The sequence below is a fragment of the Jaculus jaculus genome, chromosome 11 (genome assembly GCF_020740685.1).
Source record: "Jaculus jaculus isolate mJacJac1 chromosome 11, mJacJac1.mat.Y.cur, whole genome shotgun sequence".
NCBI classification, from domain to species: domain Eukaryota; kingdom Metazoa; phylum Chordata; class Mammalia; order Rodentia; family Dipodidae; genus Jaculus; species Jaculus jaculus.
In genome coordinates this window covers 52,820,670-52,835,590 of record NC_059112.1, presented here as the reverse complement: position 1 = coordinate 52,835,590, position 14,921 = coordinate 52,820,670, and positions in this window count along the sequence as shown.

Genomic DNA, 14,921 nt, shown 5'->3' with positions numbered 1-14,921 from the left:
CGGGATGATATCTTCATTCTTCACAGCTTTGTGAGTGTGCCCCAGAGCTTCAGGGAAATAATGGAGTACATGTTGGGGAAAGAAAATTTGTTTTCCAAAGCATGGTAACAGTATAAAACAAGAAATTGTGTATATTTATTCACTCAGAAAGTTTTACAGGTATAATGAACTAAGATGACTCTTTCACAGCTGAAAAAAATAGTTATAGAGACAGCTGATGACCCATGTTTTGTCAGCCTGATATGTTGATACAGGTTTTGATGACCTTGGGGAATCTTTTCTTCACTAGACTCTAATAATTTTCATTGCATGCCCCTGTTTACCATCCAAGATTCAAGGAAAATTTCACACAATGTCAGCATATATGAATTCATTCAAGAACTCCTGCCTTGAAGTGTTTTTTCCTCCAAGTACCTTGATTCACCCAGCCCACATGTCAAATTTTGGTTGCCCTATTTACTTTAATCAATTAGGTAAGGAGATTTTTTTAAAAATTATTAACAACTTCTAAACTTACAGAAAATAAACCATGATATTTCTCCCATGCCCCATTTTCCCCTTCACAACTCCACTCCCCATCACATCCCCTCCCTCTCTCTCGTTAGTCTCTCTTTTATTATGATGTTATCATCTTTTTCTCCTATTATGAGGGTATTGTGAAGGCATTGCTAGACATTGTGAGGTCTTGGATATCAAGGCCAATTTCTGTCTGGGAAATTGCATTGTATGAAGTGGTGCCCTTCCTTTGGCTCTTACGTTCTTTCTACCACCACTTCCACAATAGACCCTGAACCTTGGAGGGTGTGATAGAGATGTTTCAGTTCTGAGTACTCCTCCATCACTTCTCAGCACTTTGTTGAGTTTTGGGTCATCCCAGTAGTACCACCATCTGAAGAGAGAAGCTTCTTTAACCAAAAGTGAGAGTAGCATTAATATATAAATATGAACTTTAAGTGTAATGCTTTCAGGGCAGTATGGTGAGAATAATACATGAATTTAGTCAGAAAACAGCAGGTTTTATACCCCTAAGGTACATGACCTCCCCTACCATAGGCTTTTGATTAGATTTTCAGTACCAGGCATATATTCCTTCCTATAGAGAGGGCCTCTAGTCCAATTAGAGAGCATCTGGTTTCTCCAGAGTGGACATGCCACTATTATACCCATTAAGTCGTTTGGCCTATCTGGCCAATCTTCCAGTGTCCACTTTTTTCCCTACTGATGACTTCTGTCTCCCATAGGGCTGCATGCAGTACAGCTTTTTCCAGATTACTACAGGGAGAAGCTTTTTTACTCAGCACCAGTGCCTTAACTGCTAAGCCATCCCTCCAGCCCTCATCTATGATTGTTTTTTAATGAGAATATTATAGTCTGTCCTTTTTGTTTAGTAGTAATGTTTTCCAATGTTCCCTATTAACCATTCTTTTATGGTCCTACAGAGTTCTTTTAGAGAAGTCTCCACTATTAGCCCATGTTGAAGGGGATGGACATAGGTTCAGGAATAACCTACCATCCTGGGACCCAATGCCAGCCTCATGGTAGCAGCGTACTTAACACTGTTAATGAAAACTCTAATGAGTCTTTCACCTGCCCTCACAATGAGGTCTTTATCAGTTTCACCTAGGGTTACTCCCTCTAGCACTGGTCATACTTTCTAAGCCACTTAACTATTAAGATAACTTGAATACTTGGGTTATAAGAACCTTGTGTCTTTGTAAATGTCTCATCAGAAAAGGATAATCTGTGAATTAAGCCTGTCTCAGAAAAGTAAGTATCCTATGTTTTCTCTTAGTTATGGTTCTGATGGCTAACGGTAATAAGGTCTAGGGTCACCTAGAAAATGTATCTGTGGAATATCTGTGAGGAACATTTCAGATTAAGTCCAATGAGGTAAAAAGACCCACTCTAACTGTGGATGACACCACTCCATGTGCTAGAGTTTTGGACTGCATAGAAAGTAGAAATGAATCTAAGTATACACACTCGTAGCTCCCTGCTTCCCAATTATGAATGCAATATGACCACCTCCTATTGCCGTGTTTTCCATGCCATGATGGTCTCTGTCCCTTGGACTGTAAACAAGCAACAACAACAACAACATTTTCCTCCTTTAACCGCTTATTGTTATTTTCTCACAGCAACAAGAATGGTAACTAATGCAATACATAAGCTCATGTATATAAACATGCCATGAAAATAGAAATAAAACTGTTTATGATAGCAAAAAGGATTAATACAAAAGGGAGAGGAGCCAGGCATGGTGGCACACGCCTTTAATCCCAGCATTTGGGAGGCAAAAGTAGGAAGATTGCCATGAGTTTGAGGCCACCCTGAGACTACATAGTGAATTCCAGGTCAGCCTGGGCTAGAGTGAGACCCTACCTCAAAAAAACAAAAAAATGGGGGAGGGGAAAAAGGGAGGGTGGGAGAACATGGGGTGAGATATACTCAAACTGCATTATATGCTTATAACAAAATGTCCTTATGTAACATACCACCATGCAGAATAGATAGACCTGATTAAACATTTAAAAAATAAACCAAAGAACACAGAGAACAGGAAGGACATTCTACTTTATGAAAGCTGCTGCTCTTATGTTCCCATATATATATTTCTCTTTTCAGCCCATGATCCCCATTTCTTTTAACCATCACCAATGTTTTCATCTAGATAATACAAAATGTTACTGTAGAGTTCAGTCTGGTCAGCTCTGACATTGGTTTATAGTCTCCTGAAAGTCTAAATCATGGGAAGACAAGGAATTTGTGAAAGTTCCCCACGCCTCATGACGTGCATAGCTTGTCTGAGACATTATCCAAGGGGGATTTGTTCTGAAGCTTTTTTATTGAAAACATCAAAAAACATAAACCACTAGAGAACCAAGGTCAAGGCTGAATCTCAACAGAGGACAAGGAGTCAGGCTGAGTGGCCGCAAGTGGTCTGGATTAGATAGATTTGAACAACGCTCTAGGTCACCTTACTCTGTCTTTTTAAATTCAGAGATTTTACACATTTTGATTTTGAGAAATACCGGCCTGGTTGGAACATAGCAGTGTATGAGTGAGGTCATATATAGGATGGAACCTTACTGCTAATTGTTAAATAAAGTCATGGGACACATCTCCCATGTGTTTAATTGATATACTCAGGTGATATACTTTGGAAAGATGAAGACACTGACAAGTTTTGAATTCAGATGTTGCCACCTTAGAAGGATTCTTATGAGTTCTATCCTTGCCAGCTGCTCATGTCAGAGCAGCTGTAAAATTTCAGATCTGGCATGGAATATCACATGTTAAAGACAAGAGACAAGGGTTGACCTCTCATAAAGCTCCCGTACAGTGGGTCAAGGCACTCTGCAGTCAGGATCCAGCTAATTACCCTCTTACTCTGGGGCTAGAACAGATACTGGGCTTCTCCTTATCACATGTAATATCACTCTCCTCAGGGTAGTAAATGAGATTAATAGACACTAGTTTTTATTGTCTTCAAGCAACAGAGTAACTGTCTTTTCAACCAGAACTTATAAAGTATGAATTGCTTTGTACTGTTGGGAAGTATGCCTGAAAAATATACATATACATATACATATACATATACATATACATATACATATACATATACATATACATATACATATACATAATTTTACAAATGTATTTAGACAGACAGCTGCTGTTCTCTGTCTCATATTAGGGGAATTGACATATGTCCATAATCTTTGCTTTCTCTTCTCTCACTTATTGCTTAGACTAGAACAACCTGAGAATCCTGAAGAGCTGTACTTGAAATCCCCAGATTATGTGCTCAAATTCTGAGGCTAGAACTTCCAGCATTGTTGAAAAGTCCCATCTTCAGAGAATCAAAAGCAGTGCACATGACAAGTGTGTTCTGTTGGGCTCCTTTGAAATGGACAAAATATATTACCTCTCCGTTTTATCCTCAAGTTTTCATTTTGCTGTGCTGAAGTAGTATGTTGCAGGCTTAGCTTGCTAGAGCTGCAATAACAAATTACCTACCACAAGCTATGTGCTTTTAGATGAGGAAGATTACTTTCATAGTTATGAATCCCAGAAAGTATGGGCAGAGACATTTCATCCCACCCACCCAACACACACACAGAGGGTAGGGGGAGGAGAGAGAGAGTGAGAGAGAGAGAGAGAGAGAGAGAGAGAGAGAGGGAGAATAGTATTGCCACTTCATATTTATTTTCTGTCTTATGGCTGGCAGTAATCATTAATGTCCTTTGGATTGTAAATGCATCTCCCCAATCTCTTCCTTCAATAGCTCATAGTATTTTCCCTGTGCATTTCTATGCATTATAACCAAGATTTCTTTTTTTTTTTTCTTTTCTATTTCTTTTTTTTTGTGTGTGTTTTTTTTTTACAAGAACACTACTCACTGTATTAGAGCCCACTATTTTCTGGTACAACCTCATCTTTACTTGATAATATCTACAACTGCTCTGTTTCTTAGTCAGAAATTGTCTCTTTAAGAAACAGCTCCAACCATAATTAGTGCACCATTGCAGTCAAGTTCACCTTGCTGGTAGAAATCACCCAACCAAGAGCGTCTTGTGGGGAAAAAAAGATTTATTTTGGCTTATAGTCTCAAGAAAAGCAATACAATGGCAGCGGGAAGTGATGGCATGAGCAGAGGGAGGACATCACCCCCTGGCTAACATAAGATGGACAATAGAAACAGGAGAGTGTGCCAAACACTGGCAAGGGGAAACTGGCTATAACACCCCTAAGCCTGCCCCCAACAATACACTGCCTCCAGGAGGTGTTAATTCCCAAATCTGCATCTTCTGGGAACCTAGCATCCAGAACACCTAAGTTTATGGGGGACACCTGAATCAACCACCACATTCCACCCTGGCCCCCATAAACTGAAAACTATACATGATATAAAATGCAATTCATTCATCCAACTTTAAAAGTTCCCATAGTTTTAATCAATTCCAATGATGTTCATACATCCCCAAAGTCTAAGTTCTTTTAACTGAGCCATAATAACAAAACATTTCCCCCAAACCCATAATGCACAGAATAAGAATTCACACTGCAAAAAGATGGCATTAGGCATAGCAAAGAAATATTCAACCAATACAAGATTTAAAACAACCAGGGAAAACACCAAACTCTGTAGCTCTAAGACCAACCACTCTAGCCAGTGACAAGTCTCTAAATCTGATAATCCTAATCAGCAACAAGTCTCTGGAGTTCCAATTCCATCCCTCCACCTTGGCTACTTACAGTCCTGGAAAACTTCATCTGGAGCTGACAGCTTTCCTTAGCAGCCATATCGTGGTCCTGGCATCTCCACTGGGTCTCTACTAAAATCCATGGTTCATCCTCACAGCCCCATGGGGTCTCCATGCAGGTACCCAATAAACCTGCTTCACACTGCCCATGGCCATTTCCAAAACACAAGACCACATTGCAACTCAGTGACCCTAGCTTTCCTGCATTTCTTACACTCCACAATATCAGGTAAGGTGTCAATTTGTTAATCCAGGGGTGAATAAAGCAGACTTTGAAGAGCAGGACACTCCTTGAGCATTCAGGTCCCTTCAAAAGAGTCTAAATTCTTCCTATTGTCCCAGTGCCGGTCAGCTGGACCAATGTCAAAGGTTGTAATCTCTCATATAATTGCAGCTGAATGGGCAGAAGCTGCAGGACAAAGATTTTATTCTGTGCCATATCCCTCTGCACACACCAGTCCATTTCTATACAATGCAACCCTGCACAACTTTTCAGGACTTGGGCATAACAGCAAGCTCTCACACAAAATGTTTATGGCCCAGTACAGGAAAAACTGTTTCTAACCCTCATAAGCCAAACCTCACAGTCCATAGTTCTTAATGCATTCAGGTCATTCAACTCTGAACAAAAGAATCCATCAAGTTGTACTTACAGCACTGCAAGGTGTCTCTCAGGCCAAGGTTTCAAGTTCTTCCACATTCCCCTTGAAAATCAGCTCCAAAAGGCCAAAGCCACACAATCAGGTATCTAGCTGCAACGACATTCTTGGTACCACTTTACTGTTGCAGTCAGGCCCTTCACATGAATCCTGTGCTAAGTAGGGTAAGTGGTGTATAGTTTAGTTCATTATAGACAGCCATGTGACATGTGCATTTATTCAACATTATTTCAACATGTATTTACCAACCCTCCAGTGCTCTCTCTGGGCACGGGGCCAGGACATTTAGCCAGCAAGTCTCTAGCCAGCAGGGTGTTTCATGGTATTGCTTCTGTTTTGTCTAAGGCCAGAAGTCCCTGTCCTTCTGTAATGCTTTCTAGTGGATCAGCAGTACCCCTGTGTGCCCATCACTCGTCAGAGTTCTATTTCTGTCTCTAGAGGCTGTGTAGTACCTCATAAACACTTCTCTAGGGCAGTGTTCTCATCTTCTCATTGGCAAGAGCACATGTTTGTCTGTGCATTTGGAGGGGGGTTATAGGGATTTTCACTTTGGCCTGGTTTATTTTTTTTTCTTCCACAGGAGATTGTGTTGAGACCATTCCTTTAGGCCTCTTGACATTTCATGACAGCCCCTTTCACCTTCACTGCTGAGCAGTAAGGCACTGTTGCTGCTTGTTGGTAACTTCATTATAGTCTGTAGGGGGAGCTCAAGGCTTTTTACTGTCTCCTGCAAGAATTAGCTTTCCAAAGAGGAAGATGCCTTGAGGGATGAAGAAGAATCCAAGGACAAACACACAAACTCACAGTGCTACATAAATGGGAATACTTAATAGGAAAGAAAAGGGACAGTTTAGGCTTTTTTTTTTCTTTTTTCTTTCACAGAGAAGGGCTAACAGCCCACCTTCAAAGCATCTAGGAGATGCCTTTCCTGTGTAGGAGAAGGAAAACTATGGGGCATATTTTGTCCAAGGTAATGGGAAGCCATCCGAAGTCAGTTCTCCCCTAGTTTGCCGGATGGCGGGGAAGGGATTTCTGCTCTGACTTTCTCCTTTGGCATGTGAAGATAGAACTGAGTGACCATAAAGGACTTCAGCCTGAAGTAGTAGTGGTAATGAGAACCCATGTGTCCAGCCTTCTGGAGACCATAGGGGTTCAGTAGCATATATGATCCTGATCATTTCTCATTCCTATTGGTGTAAAATACATAGGTGTGAGAATGTACCAAAACAGTCAACCCATTTTGCCACATAGACAGACTCCATAGTTGTGCGTTATGGAATAGTCACTTAACTTCCCAGAACTCTAGTTTCTCCAGAGGCAATATAAAAGTCATGTCTACATAATGAGATATCATAAAATTTATAAGTGAAAGCATTGTTACAGGGATAGCTTGTCAATTACATGGAGCACTGTACAATTGTTCACCAATTGGTAACTGTTATACCAAGTGTGGTTCTGTTTGCCAAATAATAGCAGCTACCATTAATGAGTCCTACATGACAGGTGATGCCAGATATTTTGTATCAGCTCATCCTACCATCATTAATTCCACTATTTACACCCTCATTATCCCTATACAACTATTAGATGTTGGAGCTGGGCTTTGAGGATAGGCTTATATGTTATGCTGTGCCAACCTTGCAAATATCTCTCCAAGGATGATCCAGAGACCATCAGTGGACAACTCTAGCTCCTTTATGGAAGCTTCTATATGAGTTATGACGTAATGAATCCTATGTGGGCAAGTCTAGTGTGACCAGCCTCATAACATTCCAGAAATTCATGCCTCTGCTGCAAGCAACAGCTACAGAATCACCCATTCCTCCATGAATTTAGAGGAAGCTGATGTATCTGAGTGCCACTTTTTAATCAAGGAGACCACAAATCTCTGTTGTCATTTGAGCTCTCTAGAAACAACAGCCACAAATCTCCAGGCAACTTAGATATGATACAGATGACGTGAAAACAGAGGAAGTAGCATCTTTCTCTCATTAAGGGGAGAGGAGAAAACATACAGCCCTGCTGTGAGTGTTTGGGAAATATGTTATTTTTAGAAAAGAACATTTTGTGATTTTTTGTTGTTGTTGTCTAATTTCTGCAAAAACTTCTTTTCCCAGTAAGCTGCAGAATCAAAAAAGAATGATATATTGAAGAAAAAAGTCAATCAGCAAAAGTGTTCTGAGTCCCTTCTGTGTACAGGGCACAGTGGTAGAAACAAGGAAATGACAGGGCTTTGCTCCTGCTGACTGACGAGATGCTCCAGACATATGCAGCAACTATAAAGGCATGGATGTATAGAGTATAAATGATAATGTAGTGTGTTTATTGTTACTTGTGATGAAGAGAGTAATTAGAATGTTGGAAATTATAAAGCCTAGAAAAACGGTGGAGTTGCTTATTAATTTCTCCTCTCAATGTATGTTATCCCTTCTCCGTATGTAGCAAGGGCTAGAACAAAGGAGGCAAATATGACCTTCTCTCTGTCCTTGAAAAGCTTATATGTCAGTGGCACACAGAAACATAAATCAAGAAACACCATGAAGTAAATAACTAAAATTTGTTCAGATAACTTGAAGCCTTAGTGCAAGAGCTGGTCAGTTGTACACTGTGGAAAGCCATGCTGGCTTCGTCAGGCTTTGCCATGTCAGCTTGTTTACTGCTTTTGTATCCTAATTGTCTGCGCATGAGCACATGATGTTATTCTAATATTGGTTGCTCACCCATCCCGATTGGGTGATGCAAAATCATCTGATGAGACTTAAGCCAATCAGACGACGCTATACAATCACATGACCATAGTATATAAGCTTGGTGCTCCGTAGGGTTGGGGTCCTTCTCTCTTTCAGTTTGGAGCTCCCAATAAAGTGTGCTTGAGAAGAATCCTGTTGTTGTCGTTCTTCCTGCTGGCGGGAGGGGCGCAACAGTACACAGAAGACAGAGGGACCCAAAAGACTTCATGGAAGGCCAAGTGCACAAGATATGTTTGAATATGAAACTAATTGATTCAAAGTAGGAATAGAGGTAGCTCTGGAAGAAACAACAAATGTATAGGCCTATAAATGAAGGACATGTAGATGAGGCTCTGTTCATAGTTGGAAAGTTCATAGATTAACAGGGAATGGGGACATGAGGATAGAGGTGAGTGTGCACTCCCATGTCTGAGAGAACTGGGAAATCTTGAAAGGATTGGATGTAAAAGGTGATCGGGTCAGGTTGGGGAAGATGGCTCAGCAGTTAAAGGTGCTTGCTTTGCAATCCTATTGGCATGAGTTTGAGGGCAGCACCCACATAAATCTGGTCACTAAGTAGAACAAATGTCTTGAGTTACAATATGTTTATAACAATGGGAGTCAGAGCCAAGAGAATTCTAAAGCTTGTGGGATAGCTAGACTGACTTTTCTGCAGCAAACAACAAGTGAGACTATGTCTCAAACAAACAAAGTAGAAGGAGAACTCCAATACCATAAGGATGTCCTCTGATCTACACATAACACACACACGTCACACAGCTAGGAGGCAAGTAATGAAGCAAACCAGTGTAAAGTATAATGAGAAATGTCTCCCATAGGCTCTTGTGTTTGAATAGCAATCACCAGTAATAAACACCATTTTAGGAGGTTGTGAAAACTTTTGGATATAGGATTTTGCTGGCAGACATAGGTCCAGAGGGGTGGGGCTTGAGGGTTATAGGCTGCTTCACTTCCAGCCTGAGTGACTTCTGTTTCCTTGTCAGCCACTGATATATGAACAAGCTGTACCTTGCCATGGTGAGCTCCACTGTGCTTTCCTCACCATGATGGACTGACTCAACACACAAAAGCCATGAGTACAAATAAGTTATTCCTGTTGTTTTCATCAGGTATTCTGTCACAGCAATGAAAAAAGTAAACATGACATGAACCAATACAAAAATAATTTGAGTTCCTGTAGGAATTCAGAGAAAAATCACTTTATCCTGACTACACCTATCTGCTGAGGGCTTCTTGGAAAAACAAAAAAAGATATTGGCAGCAATTAGCACACAGAAGCTCAGATGAGTCAGGGAAAGACAGTTCTCCAAGAAGCAGGAGATAGATTACAGGTCTTACTGACTACTCTGTATTTCTGGTGATGGGTGTGTGTGCTAACAGCAGAGAAGGGACTGGGTCTGTACTGCAGCCTGGTCAGCAGCCTCTGGGTACTTGAAGGGCTTTAGACCGATGCAACCTAAGGCTGTCCTCCAGAAACAATATCTGCCCAATGTGTGGGGGATGCCTGCATGTGTAAGGCTGGTGTGGAACAAGGATATAGTGAAGTCAGGTTTTGTGTGGTCAAGGGGATAGAGGATGGTGGGTTAAACCAGAATAAGGGCATCAGAAATGGAGACATAGGGAATAGTACATTAAATAAGCTGGCATTTAGGAGGTTAAAAAAAAAGAACATGCTAATTATCTTGAATATAAGACTTTAAAGAAAATTGCGAGAAGGGTGGGGATATTCACAAAGATATAGCACAAAGGAAAAGAATGTAGCTTTATGGAAGACAGATAAAGGTGTGACTTGTGCTGCCTGTGTGTCAAAGAAGTTCAGGGTTTGAGAGTGAGCAAGGAAGAAAGAAAGTGCATCTCAACCAGTGTTAATTGAGCATCCACTGAACCTGGGTTCTGGGCTATATGCTGGGACCAAAGCCAAAATATAGAATATTTTCAAGAAATCCTTCAGTCTAAGAAACAGAAAAATCAAACTGGAGCTCAGCCAGAAGCTTCATCTAGCTGTCACAGTGCTGGAAAGTGCTATACAGCCATCTGGGGAAGAAAAGTCATCAACAGTCTTAACCAGCAATGGACCATATAGTTAGGCAAATTTACCAAATTGTGCAATGGCGGCATGTCTGTTATAGGGGAAACCAACTGCTCTCTGCTTGGATTTGTGCCTTGCTTCCTGGGAGGGAATTCATAACAAGTGCTGAAAACCTAGTCAAAAGCCTATGGCTAAGGAGGTAATAAGCTCCAGAGCAGAAACTACTTCTATTGTTTGGCTAAATGGATATGCCCACCAAATTGCCTTGCAAATACTTATGCTTATGCCCATACATGAATGTGACTTTGGGTTGGGGTAGCTTCTATTTTAAGATGGCAGTGACTACTGAGGAGATTCAAAACTCATCAGAATGCTGAGAAAGTGTTCAGCACTAAGTGAGACATCTTTATCACAACCTCTAAAGCTCTGGGACCATTGTCGAAGGGCTGGTAGATAGAATGTCAGAGACAAAGGAAGAGAAGTAATGCTGACTTCAATATACAAACTGGCTATTGTGTTTCTGACCTGACAGTGGCTAATACTACCTGCATATTATGAGGACAAAAATAAATAAAGACATCAAAATAGAAGAGGGACTAGCTGGAAAGGGTTCAGTGGAGGGAATAAAGTAGGTAGAGGACAGAAAAAAAGGTGGTAGGAGGGCATATGACAAGGCTATACTCTGTGTATATGTACGCTTAATAAAAAGTAAAAAAAAAACCAAAAAGAGAAAAGTTGAAGTCTCATGAAAGACAAAGGTGCTTATGAATCAATTTCTCTGTAATGTGTGGTATGGTGAAAGGCCTGCATGTAGGGTTCCAGGGTTTTTCAATAATCCAAATGGTGAAAGACCTGTGTGTAGGGTACTGAAGAGGGTTTTTAAATGAGACAAATGGTGAAAAGCATGAATAGGGTATAGTGTATAGGCAGAGGGTGCTTCCATGAGGCAAATGGTGAAAGGCCAGTGTGTAGAGGACCAGGGCATGGTTCTTCAGTCAGGCTAATGGTGAAAGGCCTGTGTAGGGTTCCAGGGGAGTGTTTTTCCATGATGGTGAAAGTCCTGTTTATATGGTGCCAAGGGAATGCTTTTTAAGGAGATAGTGGTGAAAGATCTTGTGTAGAGTTCCAGGTTAGGGTTCTTAAATCAAGCGCATGGTGGAAGGCCTGTGTGTAGGGTGCTAGGGCAGTATTCTTCAATGAGGCAGATGTTGAAAGGTCTCTGTGTAAGGTGCCAGGGGAGGATTCTTCCATGAGGCAAATGGTGAGGGACAGTGTGATAGTTTGAATGTATTTTTCCCAATAGACTCAAATGTTTTACTAAAGTTTAGAACTTGGATCTCCAGCTGCTTGGGTGGAGGACGTTTCCTAGGCAGAGTGTTTGAGCTCTGCCTGAAGTTCTCTGCTGTCTCTCTGAGGGTTTGCTCTTGCTTGTGGTATTGGCTATGTGGTTGTGTTTCTGTTTGGATCTATGAAAGGGGTCAGCCTCTTCCACCATTATGGAACTTCCCTTGGATCTATGAGCCTGAAATTAAACCTTCCTCCTATAAACTGTGTATGGTTTGGAAGTTCATCCCAGCAACATAGAGCTGACTACAGCAGACAGGCAGGATGTTGCTAGGAGCTAGCTCTGGATGTGGCAGTGAATGGTCTAACAAGAACCTTTTTTAAAATATTTCATTATAATGAAGATGTGGCACATTTATACAATGGAGTTCTACTCAGCGGTAAAGAAAAATGAAGTTATGAAATTTGCAGAAAAATGGATGGACCTGGAAAGTATTATACTAAGTGAGGTAACCCAGGCCCAGAAAGCCAAGCGCCACATGTTCTCCCCCATATGTGGATCCTAGCTACAGATTACTGGGCTTCTGCGTGAGAATGAAAATACTTAGTAGCAGAGGCCAGTAAGGTAAAAAGGAGACATAAAGGGTAGAGAAAGGAAGGGACGAGGGTACTTAATAGGTTGATATTGTATATATATAATTACAATGATTGTAATGGGGAGGTAATATGATGGAGAATGGAATTTCAAATGGGAAAGTGTGGGGGGTGGGGAGGGAGGGAATTACCATGGGATATATTTTATAATCATGGAAAATGTTAATAAAAATTAAAAAAAAATAAAAAAAATAAAAAATAAAAGAGAGACTGATTGGGAGGGGAGGGGATATGATACAGAATGGAGTTGTGAAGAGGAAGGTGTGGGGGGAGATTACCATGGTTTATTGTCTATAATTGTGAAAGTTGTCAACTAAAAAATAAATTAAGAAAAATAATATAAAAAAATTTCATTGAAGACTTTATAACTAAGTAAATATATAAACAGACATTCCTGTAAATACTATTGTGTTAATTTGTGTTCTGGGAGAACAAGAAGTGAGGCAGGCCTTTAAGAAAGTATGGAGAGTGAGAAGGGAGAAACTATCAGACTTCCATGTTGGTTCACCTCCATGAAGAAGGAGGAAAGAAATGGATGAATAAAGCCAAATAGCGCCTTAGGCCTCTTGGGAGCAGGCTTCCCTAGCCTACTTGCCTTCTTGCTTAGTAGCATGTGTAGGGCTAAATTAGAGAAAGTAACAACAAGACAATGGACAATGACACTCCAGTACTGGGAGGTCTGCAAGACAATTCTTAAAGTCAACCTCAACTATAGTCCAGTTGGTTGAGAGGGAATATCATGGAAGATGACATTTAGATGACCATGGATAGCTATTCTCCTGGGGAGATGGCATTCTCCCTAAGACCAGGAACTGAAGATGTCTCAGCTGTATGAAAGCACTGGGAAAAAGGCATAGGAACTGAGGGGGCCCTGTGGTGGTATCTGAGGGTTACTTAGAGGAATAAAGCAGCTTGAATATAATCTGAAAAGAAGGATGGAAGAAATGTAGGCAGAGACAGATGATCTGGGGGTTGGTAGATCATATAAAGCAGTTTAGACAGCATCACACCTGTAGAAGAAAGCCAGTATGAAGTTAATTTGGCCATTGATGGTGATTGGACCTGACACAATAAAGCCACTTCTGACTGCTGGGTGGATAAGGTGAGTAGGTTTTAGGAATAGAAGAGGTTTACACAGTGACAAGATATTGATCATTGATAGAATCAGCACACTGGCCAAGTCTAGAGGTGCACATAGCAGGAGGGGGTATGGTTATGGTATGCAGAAGCTTCAAGGCTATCTAAACTCAGACTTAAATGTGTGGTATTTTCAGATTAGAGAATGATGTGACATTTGAGGTGACTCTCAAAGAGTTTATGAAGGTAGGAATAACCTTATAAGAAGTTTTCAAAATAATTTCACTAAAACACTGAGTTAAAGCATTCTTTCACTTACTGCCTTTTATGGGAAAGAATATGGTCCAGGCCTAACCAAGGATGCTCACAAGTGTAAAGTACTTAAATCAGGGAGATGGTATTGTTAGTGAAAGGAGACAGACTACTTCTTGTTTCATGTCAGGGAACATTAACTAAATATTTCAGACACTGAAGCAGAGAAGCACAACACTAGACTTCCTTTTAAATTTGGCTCTGGATCCAAACATAGCTGTTGGGTGCCATCTTGAATTTGTGGATATGCCTTTCCGTCCAGGCATCTGTTTTCTCTCTAGTCTATCATAACCTCTATTCATTATCATTTCATAGCCTTCTTTTTGTTACCTGTCTGAGCCTAGAAGGTAAATAAATTAGAAAAGCTGACAGACTAACTTTTAAAAAGACAAAGGTATGGTTTGGGGAGATTGCTCAGTAGTTAAGGTGCTTGCCTGCAAAGCCTAAGGGTCAGGGTTCAATTCCCCAGTACCCACATAAAGCCAGATGCATAAAGTAGCACTTTTATCTGGAATATGTTTATAGCACTTAGAGACCCTGGTGCACCCATTCTTTCTCTCTCTGTCTTGAAAATAAATTAAAAAAACATTTTATAAAAAGACAAATAAGATAACTTCACACTCTTTGTTTAAAGGTTTTCAGTAGCTTGCTTGCCTGGTGGACAGAATTCAATTTCAGCACCCTTGGATAGTAGGGCTTCTGGCATAACCCAGTCTCCAAATCTTCTACACTTTGTGGCTCTCTCCTTTTAGCTGCAGTGTCTTTTCTTTCACCATCTACATCTGCTCCTTAGCTTCAGCTCCAGCATGGATCCTGCTCCAACTTCTGTTCTGGCATTACCTGCTTCCCCACTTCCTTTGCACTCTGGTATCACCTCTGTTTTGATTCG